Consider the following 12,361-nt stretch of genomic DNA (forward strand, 5'->3'; position numbering starts at 1 on the left):
CTGTGTTGGGTCTTCGGTTCGTGCGAGGGCTTTCTCCAGTTGCGGCAAGCGGGGGCCACTCTTCATCGCGGTGCGGGGACTGCTCTTCATCGCGGTGCGCGGGCCCTTCTCTATCGCGGCCCCTCCCGTCGCGGGGCACAGGCTCCAGACGCGCAGGCTCAGCAATTGTGGCTCACGGGCCCAGCTGCTCCGTGGCATGTGGGATCTTCCCAGACCAGGGCTCGAACCCGTGTCCCCTGCATTAGCAGGCAGATTCTCAACCACTGCGCCACCAGGGAAGCCCACTGTAGCTTTGTAGTATAGTCTGAAGCCAGGAAGCATGATTCCTCCAGCTCTGTTTTTCTTTCTTAAGATTGCTTTGGCTATTCAGGGTCTTTTGTGTTTCCATACAAAATGTGAAATTTATTTTTCTATTTCTGTGAAAAATGCCATTGATAATTTGATACGGATTGCATTGAACCCGTAGATTGCTTTAGGTAGTATAGTCATTTTCACAATATTGATTCTTCCAATCCAGGATCATGGTATAACTCTCTATCTGTTTATGTTATCTTTGATTTCTTTCATCAGTGTTTTATAGTTTTCTGAGTACAGGTCTTCTGCCTCCTTAGGTAGGTTTATTCCTAGGTATTTTATTCTTTTTGTTGTGATGGTAAATGGGATTGTTTCCTTAGTTTCTCTTTCTGATCTTTCATTGTTAGTGTACAGGAATGCAAGAGATTTCTGTGCATTAATTTTGTATCCTGCAACCTTATGAAATTCATTGATTAGTTCTAGTAGTTTTCTGGTGGCATCTTTAGGATTTTCTATGTATAGTATCATGTCATTGGCAAACAGTGACAGTTTTACTACTTCTTTTCCATTTTGTGTTCCTTTTATTTCTTTTTCTTCTCTGACTGCTGTGGCTAGGACTTCCAATACTATGTTGAATAATAGTGGCGAGAGTGGACATCCTTGTCTTGTTCCTGATCTTAGAGGAAATGCTTTCAGTTTTTCGCCATTGAGAATGATGTTTGCTGTGGGTTTGTCATATATAGCTTTTATTATGTTGAGGTAGGTTCCCTCTATGCCCACTTTCTGGAGAGTTTTTATCATAAATGGGTGTTGAATTTTCTCAAAAGCTTTTTCTGCATCTATTGAGATGATATATGCTTTTTATTCTTTAATTTGTTAATATGGTATATCACATTGATTGTTTTACATATATTGAAGAACCCTTGCATCCCTGGGATAAATCCCATTTAATCATGGTGTATGATCTTTTTAATGTGTCGTTGGATTCTGTTTGCTAATATTTTGTCAAGGATTTTTGCATCTATGTTCATCAGTGATATTGGTCTATAATTTTCTTTTTTTGTGGTATCTTTGTCTTGTTTTAGCATCAGGGTGATGGTGGCCTCATAGAACGAATTTGGGAATGTTCCTCCCTCTACAATTTTTTGGAAGAGTTTCAAAAGGATAGGTATTAACTCTTCTCTAAGTGTTTGATAGAATTCACCTGTGAAGCAATCTGGTCCTGGACTTTTGTTTGTTGGAAGACTTTTTTTTTTTTTTTTTTTAAATAAATTTATTTATTTATTTTTGGCTGCATTGTTTTTTCTTTTTTTTTATTAATTAATTAATTTATTTTTGGCTGTGTTGGGTCTTCGTTTCTGTTCGAGGGCTTTCTTTAGTTGCGGCGAGCGGGGGCCACTCTTCATCGCGGTGCGCGGGCCTCTCACTGTCGCGGCCTCTCTTGTTGCGGAGCACAGGCTCCAGACGCGCAGGCTCAGTAGTTGTGGCTCACGGGCCCAGTTGCTCTGCGGCATGTGGGATCTTCCCAGACCAGGCCTCGAACCCGTGTGCCCTGCATTGGCAGGCAGATTCTCAACCACTGCGCCACCAGGGAAGCCCTGTTGGAAGACTTTTAATTACAGTTTCATTTTCGTTACCTGTGATTGGTCTGTTTATATTTTCTAATTCTTCCTGATTCAGTCTTGGAAAGTTGTACCTTTCCAAGAATTTGTCCACTTCTTCCAGGTTGTCCATTTTATTGGCGTATAGTTGCTTGTAGTAGTCTCTTATGATCTTTTGTATTTCTGTGGTGTCAGTTTTAATCTCTCCTTTTTCATTTCTAATTTTATTGCTTTGAGTCCTCTCCCTTTTTTTCTTGATGTGTCTGGCTAAAGGTTTATAAATTTTGTTTATCTTCTCAATGAACCAACTTTTAGTTTTATTGATCTTTGCAAACCAACTTTTAGTTTTATTGATCCTTGCTATTGTTTTCTTCATTTCTATTTCATTTATTTCTGCTCTGATCTTTATGATTTCTTTCCTTCTACTAACTTTTAGTTTCCTTCTCCTAAGTTTTAGTGGGTTTTCTTTTTCTTCTTTTTCTAGTTGCTTTACGTGTAAGGTTAGGTTGTTTATTTGAGATTTTTCTTGTTTGTTGAGGTGAGCTTGAATTGCTATGAACTTCCCTCTTAGAACTGCTTTTTCTGCGTCCCATAGGTTTTGGATCATCATGTTTTCATTGTCATTTGTTTCTAGGTATTTTTAAATTTCTTCTTTGATTTCCTCAGTGATCTCTTGGTTATTTAGCAGCACACTGTTCAGCCTCCATGTATTTGTGTTTTTTACAGTTTTTTTTCTTGTAATTGATTTCTAATCTCATAGCATTGTGGTTAGAAACGATGCTTGATACAATTTCAATATTCTTAAATTTTCCAAGCTTGATTTGTGACCCAAGATGTGATCTATTCTGGAGAATGTTCCATGTGCACTTGAGAAGAAAGTGTGTTCTCCCGCTTTTGGGTGGAATGTCCTAAAAATATCAATTAAGTCTATGTGGTCTATTGTGTCATTTAAAGCTTATGTTTCCTTATTTATTTTCTGTCTGGATGATCTGTCTATTGGTGTAAGTGGGGTGTTAAAGTCCCCCACTATTATTGTGTTAATGTTGATTTCTCCTTTTATGGCTGTTAGCATTTGTTTTTTGTATTGAGGTGCTCCTATGTTGGGTGCATAAATATTTACAATTGTTATGTTTTCTTCTTGGATTGATCCCTTGATCATTATGTAGTGTCCTTCTTTATCTCTTGTAACAGTCTTTATTTTAAAGTCTATTTTATCTGATATGAGTATTGTTACTCCAGCTTTCTTTTGATTTCCATTTGCAAGGAATATCTTTTTCCATCCCCTCACTTTCAAACTGTATGTGTCCCTAGGTCTGAGGTGGGTTTCTTGTAGACAGCATATATACGGGTCTTGTTTTTGTATCCATTCAGCCAATCTGTATCTTTTGTTTGGAGCATTTAATCCATTTACACTCAAGGTGATTATCGATATGTATGTTCCTATTACCATTTTCTTAATTGATTTGGGTTTGTTTTTGTAGGTCTTTTTCTTCTCTTGTTTCCTGCTTCGAGAAGTTCCTTTAGCATTTGTTTTAAAGCTCGTTTGGTGGTGCTGAATTCTCGTAGCTTTGGCTTGTCTGTAAAAGCTTTTGATTTCTCTGCCGAATCCGAATGAGATCTTTGCTGGGTAGAGGAATCTTGGTTGTAGGTTTTTCCCTTTCATCACTTTAAATTGTCCTGCCACTCCCTTCTGGCTTGCAGAGTTTCTGCTGAAAGATCCTCCGTTAACCTTATGGGGATTCCCTTGTATGTTATTTGTTGCTTTTCCCTTGCTGCTTTTAATATTTTTTCTTTGTATTTAATTTTTGGTAGCTTGAGTAATATGTGTCTTGGTGTGTTTCTCTTTGGGTTTATCCTGTATGGGACTCTCTGCACTTCCTGGACTTGATTGACTATTTCCTTTCCCATGTTAGGGAAGTTTTCAACTGTAATCTCTTCAAATATTTTCTCAGACCCTTTCTTTTCCTCTTCTTCTTCTGGGACCATTATAATTTGGATATTGGTGCATTTAATGTTGTCTCAGGGGTCTCTGAGACTGTCCTCAATTCTTTTCATTCTTTTTTCTTTATTTTGCTCCCTGGCAGTTATTTCCGCCATTTTATCTTCCATCTCACTTATCCGTTCTTCTGCCTCAGTTATTCTGCTATTGATTCCTTCTGGCGTATTTTTAATTTCAGTTATTGTGTTGTTCATCACTGTTTGCTTGCTCTTTAGTTCTTCTAGGTCCTTGTTAAACGTTTCTTATATTTTCTCCGTTCTGTTTCCGAGATTTTGGATCATCTTTACTATCATTACTCTGAATTCTTTTTCAGGTAGGTTGCCTAGTTTGTCTTCATTTATTTGGTCTTGTAAGTTTTTACCTTGTTCCTTCGTTTGTAACATAGTTTTTGTCTTTTCCTTTTTTTTTTTTTTTGATGGGTGGGGCTGTATTCCTGTCTTACTGGTTGTTTGGCCTGAGGTGTTCAGCACTGGAGTTTGCAGGCAGTTGGGTAGAGCCAGGTCTTGTTGCCAAGGTGATGACCTCTGGTAAGCCTCACTCCGATTAATATTCCCTGGGGTCTGAGGTTCTCTGTTAGTCCTGAAGTTTGGACTCGGCGCTCCCACCACAGGAGCTCGGGCCCGACCTCCAGCCTTGGAACCAAGATCCTGCAAGCTGAGGTCTCCACAGCACAGGGCCAGCTTCAGGCACCATTGGATCCTGGGCTCCAGTGACATCATCAGAACTCAGCTTGTTCTTTCTTCCATGTCAAGGCTTTACCTTTGTTTGGCCTGTCTTCATTAACAAGCCCCAATGTCTGCCTTTGGGAACCTTCAGGCTCCTCCATGATGACAAGATGCTCAGCTACTATATTGAAAAAGAGAATGAGACAGTATGGTGGGTAGATGGCCAGAATCAATTAGACCAGGGTTCAAGTCTTGGCTATGCCATTTGCTCACTTTGTGCCTTGGGAAAGTTACTCAACTTCTTTGAGCCTCAGTTTCCACATATTTTAAACTGAGACTAATTAACAACATACTTTATCAGAGTTGTAAAATTTTAATGAGATATGGAGATAAAATGCAAAATGCATGGCACAGTTCTTGGCACAGAGTAAGCATTAAGTAAATGATAGTGAATAAGATGCTGATATGATTGGCTATGGTGATGTGCCCATGACCTCAAGGAGTTTGATAGAGAGAGACATATACAAAAATACATGCAATGAGGAATAACAGATACCATGATAAACATCCATATAACCATGATAGACCATTCATTGGAGGTCCCAAGGAAAGCATGGTTGATTTCTCCTGGGAATGAAGGTGTAGAAAATTAAGAAATTATTTACAAAGAGGCAGTAAGTAAGCTCAGTCATGAAGGCAAACTGGCATCTGTTGCACAGATACAGCCCCGTTATTTCTAAAGATGCATGAGTAAAGCCCAGCTCACCTTCTCAACTGGGTTGTGAAGGATGTGAAGGATTTTACCAAGTGGAAATGAAGGAAGGATATTCCAGGCAGAGGCTACAACATAAGCAAGGACATTGGGTTATAGATGTTTATTCAGGAAATGAATGTGTTTATATTGTATTTAATACACTGGGAAAACAGGCCTGCAGGTGGGGCAGGTGCAAGGAATGAAGTTGGACAGGCAGGTGGAACAAAGCTCGCAGAAGCCCTGGGGGCCTGTCTCAGAACTTGGAACTCCACCAGGCTGGCGATGGGAGTGCCATACTCATTAGACCTATCTGGTGACAGAGTGGAGCCTGGATTGGAGGACAAGGCTGGCGACAAGAAACCAGTCTATTGCAGTGGTCCAGACCAGAGGGGATAGACTGAGCTAACGCTGTAATATTCCACCATATTACACAAACATCCTCCTGTTTGTGGGCACTTAATTTTAAACTGTTGCTGTTCTGAATATTGCTATGGTTTGCATCTTTATCTATATAAATACATCTCTTTCTCTCGTATGTTCTTTAAGATAAAGGGCATAAACATCTTCATGACTCTTGACAATTATAGGTAAATTTGTTTCAAATAGGTGTTCTAAATTATATTTTCACCAGGGTCCATTTGTGTATGGCCTTCACAGCACATTGATAACACTGAGTGCTGCCATTCTTTGTTGTTTTAGAAGGCATAAAGCTGTTGTTTCAATTTGCTTTTCCTTGATATCTACAGAAATTAAATGTTTTCCCCATTTGTCTTCTAATTATGTGTCCTCACTTGTGAATTGCAGGTCCTGTCCTTTGCCCATTTGATAAGCAATTGTGTTAAATCCTTTTTAGGCTGGCCTCTCTTCTGGCAACTCTCCACATACACATTTCCCCACAGGCTCTCTTTCTAATTTCTTTTCTCTTTGATCTATTGAAACCAAATCCTTTTTCTAACTACATATTACAATAGACATAACAATTCTAATTGCTCTATTGATTCATGGCCACTACAGTGGTAGGCACATTAGGAAGAACAAGATTTTGCTGTGAGAGACCAGGGTTTATAAGCCTGACTTCGTGCTTTCTAGCTGTGTAGTTTGGTGCAAGAATCTTAATCTCTCTGAACTGGTTTGCTTACCTGTGAAATGGGAGCAGTAGTATATGTTGGGATGGATTAGTAACTATTGATATATTTGGCTATTGGTAGCAGAGACATAAATGCAGGGGCTTAAAAAAGTAGTAGTCTATTCTTTTATGTTAAATTATCTTAGAGGTGAGGAGCCCAGGGCTGATATAGCTATTCCATGAGGCTTTTCCCCTGCCTTTAGTGTAGTCATGGGGTTAGGTTGTGGGATTAGGTTGTGGGATTGGACGGCCTTATTCCTTAAAGACTAGGGAAGCAATTGGATAGTGTTGGATAGTGGCAAATCTGAACCTATTCACTTACTCACTGAACAAATATTTGTTAAGTACCTGCTGTATGCAGAACTCAAAGATTTTTTTTCTGGTGGAAAATATACATGCTAAGTCAAGTAAGAGAATCTTGGTTATTTCATTGATGTCTAAATCATGGAGAATGATTATCTCCTTCTTTAGGAAAATCCAGACCTGGAATCTCTGGGTTCCAAGGTGACTCTGTGGCCTTCTACATACTTGTCCCCAGTATCCTTACAATAATCTCCCATCCCAGAAAAAGCATTCCTGTAGATTCACCAAATACAGGCTCAAAAATAGGCTCGCAGGGTTATTCAAAAGAACAGTCCATATCCTCAACACTTGATTAAGTCGGTAATGGATGTTTGCTATCTGGACCTGTGCATTCTGGTTTATTGGTTAGAAGAATCAGCCTCATGATTTTATGGTCACACTATTTATACAGGTGCTTCTGGGCATCATAAGACTATGTCACAGACAGAGGGTCTCACAGATCCCCTGCCAGCTCAGAGAATCCTCTGGTTCCTGTGATATGTTTTATTATTTTTATTATTACCAGTAGAATCATCATAATTTTACTTCTGTCCAAATGTATTCATTACAAATGAAATTTCTGTTCAGATCTCATAGTTCATGCCTGAAAGCAAAGATATTAGAATTAATGAGCATTTTTGCTGATGAGAAGAAAAGTCACTGAAGGGTGATTGGACTTTAGCCTTTTAATGGGTCTGATATTCTTCTTTCATTAGGGTTGACAGGGGCGTATCCGGCTCCCTTATGCTGTGTGCCGTGGTTTAAAAATATACCTTATGTGACATGAAGCTAGCTTTTCTTTCACAATAAAATAACCCAGTATCACGAGTACATGTAAACAGAGCTCCGTGGAATCTGGGCAGAGGGAGGGTGACAGTGTTACCCTGATTAGCAGGTGGTGGATGGGCTTTGACTGGTTTACTAAAATGTTAGTGTACTTTGATTCCGGTATTTTTCATGGAGTGGGCAACAAGGATTTACAAAGAGCAAGTCTACTCGGAGAACCTGGTAGCAACTCTGAAAGAACTGAAGATGAGCCCTGCAGACAACCAGGGCAGTGTTGAGAAGCACAACCTCTAACACATGTTACCTGTGGTTCAAATGGATGTGGATATGCACTGGGATGTACTGTGACAGAGGGGTCCGGCGTTGACTCAAGGGAAACATAATTTAAAGCCTTCAGGGCCTTGGAAGCTTGGGCTGTCTTATTAATGAGGTTGGGGAGAGTTTTCAACTGAGGACAAGTGTTCAATTTTTTTATATCCAAGGCCATGACATTACAGAAACCAGGGAGAAGAACTGAGGTATCCATTTGAACAGGTTTTGTCTGTCACCGTTTTGTGGACATACTATTCAGATGGACGGGATGCAGGGCTGATGAAGGCATAGTTTGGGGTATGGTACCTCTAGCATATTTCTATTAGATGGATGCAGACTTCCATATGAAACCTAATTGTCCTCTCTGAACTGGTTTTACTCACGTTCCACCAAATGGGTGTTTTTTTGTTCTTTTCCCCACACCAACCAATTCTTCAACTCTCTGGACATCAGCTGGGTGGCCTACAATTCAATTTAATCTGACACTAATGACCCAGATTAAGAGCTCAGTCCTAGAAGACTGCCTCCATGCCAGTTGTAAGCTCAGATTGACACCTGTACTTCTGACCAACTGGCTCTAAATCTGGGGTTCCCACAACTCCCTCTTCAGGTTTGATAATTTGCCAGAAGAGTTCACAAACCTTAGGAAAATACTTTATTATGTTTCCAGGTTGATTTGAAAGGACATTATAAAAGATACAAATGAACGGCCAAATGAAGAGGTACATAGGGTGAGATCCAGAAAGGTCCCAAGTGCAGGAGCTTCTGTCCTGTGGAATTGGGGTGCAGCACGTTCCCAGCACATAGATGCATTCATCAACCCAGAAGCCCTTTAATAAATCCTGTTGTTCAGGGGTTTTCATGGGGGTTGCTTTATGCAGGCATGATTGGTGAAATCATTGGCCATTGGTGATTAGACTCAATCTCCAGCCCTTCTCCTCTCCCAGGAAGTTAGGGGAAAGGACTGAAAGTTCCAAGTTTCTATTTAAGGCTTGATCTTTCTAATGAACAACCCCCATCCTGAAGCTGTCCAGGGGCCCCTAGAACCAGTCGTCTCGATAGCATGCATAAGACACTCATCACTCTGAAGTTTTCAAGGTTTTTAGGAGCTGTGTGCCAGGAATCTGGGACAAAGACTAAATCTTCATTTTTATTATATAACAGCCTCATTGGCCAAGGGACCAGGGAAAGTGGGGCTGAAGTGGGGAGTCACTTGGGGAAAACACCATCTGCAGCTGAACACAAGGCCACAGGCTGGGCTGTGGTACTAGAATAGGATTGTCACCCTTATGTCCTCACCCTCCTTCGCAATCAGTATCTACCATCTGCCATGTGCCAAGCACTTTCTGGGGGTGATGTGATGGATACATAGGTCAACTAGACATTGTTCATATCATGCTCACAATATTGGAGGAAATGGCATGTAAGCAACTGTACATAATACATTGTGGAAAGCCATATTCAGAGGCTTATACAAGTGCAGAGGAACACAGAGGAGACACCAATTAATTATGCCAGGAAGTTCGGGTTAAGTTGTCACGGGGGACATAATATTTTCAGCTGGGCTGTGAAAGATGAGAAGGATATTATCAACTGGAGCTAAAGGAAGTATATTCCAGGTAGAGGATACAACATGAGCAAAGACATTGAGTTGTAGATGTTTATTCAGGGAACAGTGAATTGATCAGCATGGTTATAGCATAAGGTGTCTAACCGGGAGCAATCACGATAGTCAACAGTAATCAAACATTTATTATACACTAGGGACTTTTTTATGCATATGAATTTATTTAATCCTAAGAACAATCCCAGGTAGTTACTAACATTATCTCCATTTTCCAGAGGAAGACACAGAGGCTTAGAGAAGTTAAGGAAATTTCCTAAGGTTGTAACGTACGGTCTGGAGCCAGGATTAGAGAGAACGCAGGCTGGCTATGATTAACCAGAAAAACTGAGGATAAGACTTTGCATCTCAAGTCATGGGCTTATTCTTAATCTTTATCCCTCCCAGAATCCTCTGATGCAGGGTGAACAACAGGGTCCATTTGGATGCAGGAAGGATAGTCTTGAACTTTCTATTTGTTTTGAGCTCATCTTTTTATGATGATTTTTAGTGTGTTTCATGATGTACCCACTGTGTTAGTGCATTAGAACATGCGTTGAATATATAATGTATAAATAAATAGGCATACATGTTTAGGAGGGTGGTACTGAAACATTTTTTCTTGGAAGAACTACAAAGCAAACAGTTTTACTGGTTTGGGCCAGTAATTCTCAAGGGTCGCTTCCTGAGCAGCAGCAGCCTCACCTGGGAATGGGTTAGAAATGCGAATTCCCAGGCCCCACTACAGACTTACTGGATCAGATACCTTGGGGGTGGGGCCCAGCAACCTGTTCTTTAACAGATCACCCAGGTGAGGCTCACTGATCTAGGCAATACAGCTTTTAAGGTGGAAAGTGAGATGGCTTAATTTGAGTTCTAGGAGGATAATTCTAGTTGGACTGAAGACAGTGAGATACTAGAAACCAGGAGATTCTTTAAAAGATTATTAAAATGGTCATGGCTAGAATTGAGCAGGGTCTGGGTCGAGTAAGAGAAATGGATTTCAGAAACATTTAAAGGGACAAATTAAATATTACAATTTGGGGATGAGGGAGAGGGAGTTAAATCCAGATATGGCACCAAAGAGTCTAATGCACAGAATTGTTGTCACCATCTGTGCCTAGGTGTGAGTGAGTCAGAGCTTGTGATGGCAGGAATGGGTAATGAATGGTCCCGTTTAATTTGAAGTGTGTGGAGGGTATTTAGGATGAGCAGCTGGTTAGAATTCAAATTCAAGAGAGACATGAGATTTGGAAATTTATATATTTGAGAGAGAACAGCATATAGGTAGCAATAGAGTCAATGGACATGGATAAAATGAAGAAGTTCCAATTTCTCTGTAATGAAGTATGAGGCCGAATAATCTGTGAAGAATGAGGAGGCCGGAAGCGAGATAGGGGCCTAAGTCAGGGGCTGATATTCAGAGCAACTAACGTAGGAAACAGGAAGAGGAAGCAAAGCATGAGAGAAAACTAATGTATTGGTGTGTCGATCTCCAGGACCACGTTGGGCCCATGGCAGGGGCTTGGTGTGTGCTGCCTGGCTGGAGAGGCCAGTGAGGGGTTTTTAACATTTTGGTGCCATCGACCCCTTCTCTAGACTTAGAGAAGGCTAGGGATCCTTTTTCAGAATAATTTTTTAAAAATAAGTTTTAAAACATGGCATTAAAAAGGAAACCAATTATGATAAAATATTAAAATATCAAAAGTGAATTTATGATATAGTAGGATTCATACATTAATAACATATATATATATCTTTATTAATGCATTCAATAGTGACTCTATCAGTGGGATTAATAACCCTACAAAGTTGTGATGAGCGTAAATGATAATTAGAGATATCTGCAACAACTGTTATGTGATATGAAAATATTGGTGACTGGTACTGGTAACAAAAATCACAGATACTGCTGATACTTTTCTGGTTTGCTACCTGCATGCATAATTGAAGTTAATGCTAAATTCAGTTAAAGGTTAGGGAAAATAAATACGTAATTTTTTCCATTGAAAATACGTGAACCACCTGAACTCTATCCTTGGACTCCTTGAGGGTACATAGATTCTGAGTTAAGACCTCCTGTGCTAAATGCGTAGACAGAAGTACATGCGTTTACCCATACATATATACATAGTCACTGATGTGTTTGCAGATAGGAATTAATTTTCTGGATCAATTTTCATATGCCTTGTTCAAGGTAAATTTTGTTTGAAAGACTTAGCTGTTTTATTTTTTTTTTTTATTTTTTATTTTTTTCAAACATCTTTATTGAAGTATAATTGCCTTACAATAGTGTGTTAGCATCTGCTTTATAACAAAGTGAATCTGTTATACATATACAATATGTTCCCATTTCTCTTCCCTCTTGCATCTCCCTCCCTCCCACCCTCCCCATCCCACCCCTCTAGGTGGTCACAAAGCACCGAGCTGATCTCCCTGTGCTATGCGGCTGCTTCCCACTAGCTATCTATTTTACATTTGGTAGTGTATATATGTCCATGACACTCTCTTACCCTGTCACATCTCACCCCACCCCCTCCCCATATCCTCAAGTCCATTCTCTAGTAGGTCTGTGTCTTTATTCCCGTCTTGCCACTAGGTTCTTCATGGCCTTTTTTTTTTTTTTTTTTTTCCCTTAGATTCCATATATATGTGTTAGCATACTGTATTTGTTTTTCTCTTTCTGACTTACTTCACTCTGTATGACAGACTCTAACTCCATCCACCTCATTACAAATACCTCCATTTCATTTCTTTTTATGGCTGAATAATATTCCATTGTATATATGTGCCACATCTTCTTTATCCATTCATCTGGCGATGGATATTTAGGTTGCTTCCATGTCCTGGCTATTGTAAATAGAGCTGCAATGAACATT

This window comes from Balaenoptera acutorostrata, chromosome 12, assembly GCF_949987535.1.
Source record: "Balaenoptera acutorostrata chromosome 12, mBalAcu1.1, whole genome shotgun sequence".
NCBI classification, from domain to species: Eukaryota; Metazoa; Chordata; class Mammalia; order Artiodactyla; family Balaenopteridae; genus Balaenoptera; species Balaenoptera acutorostrata.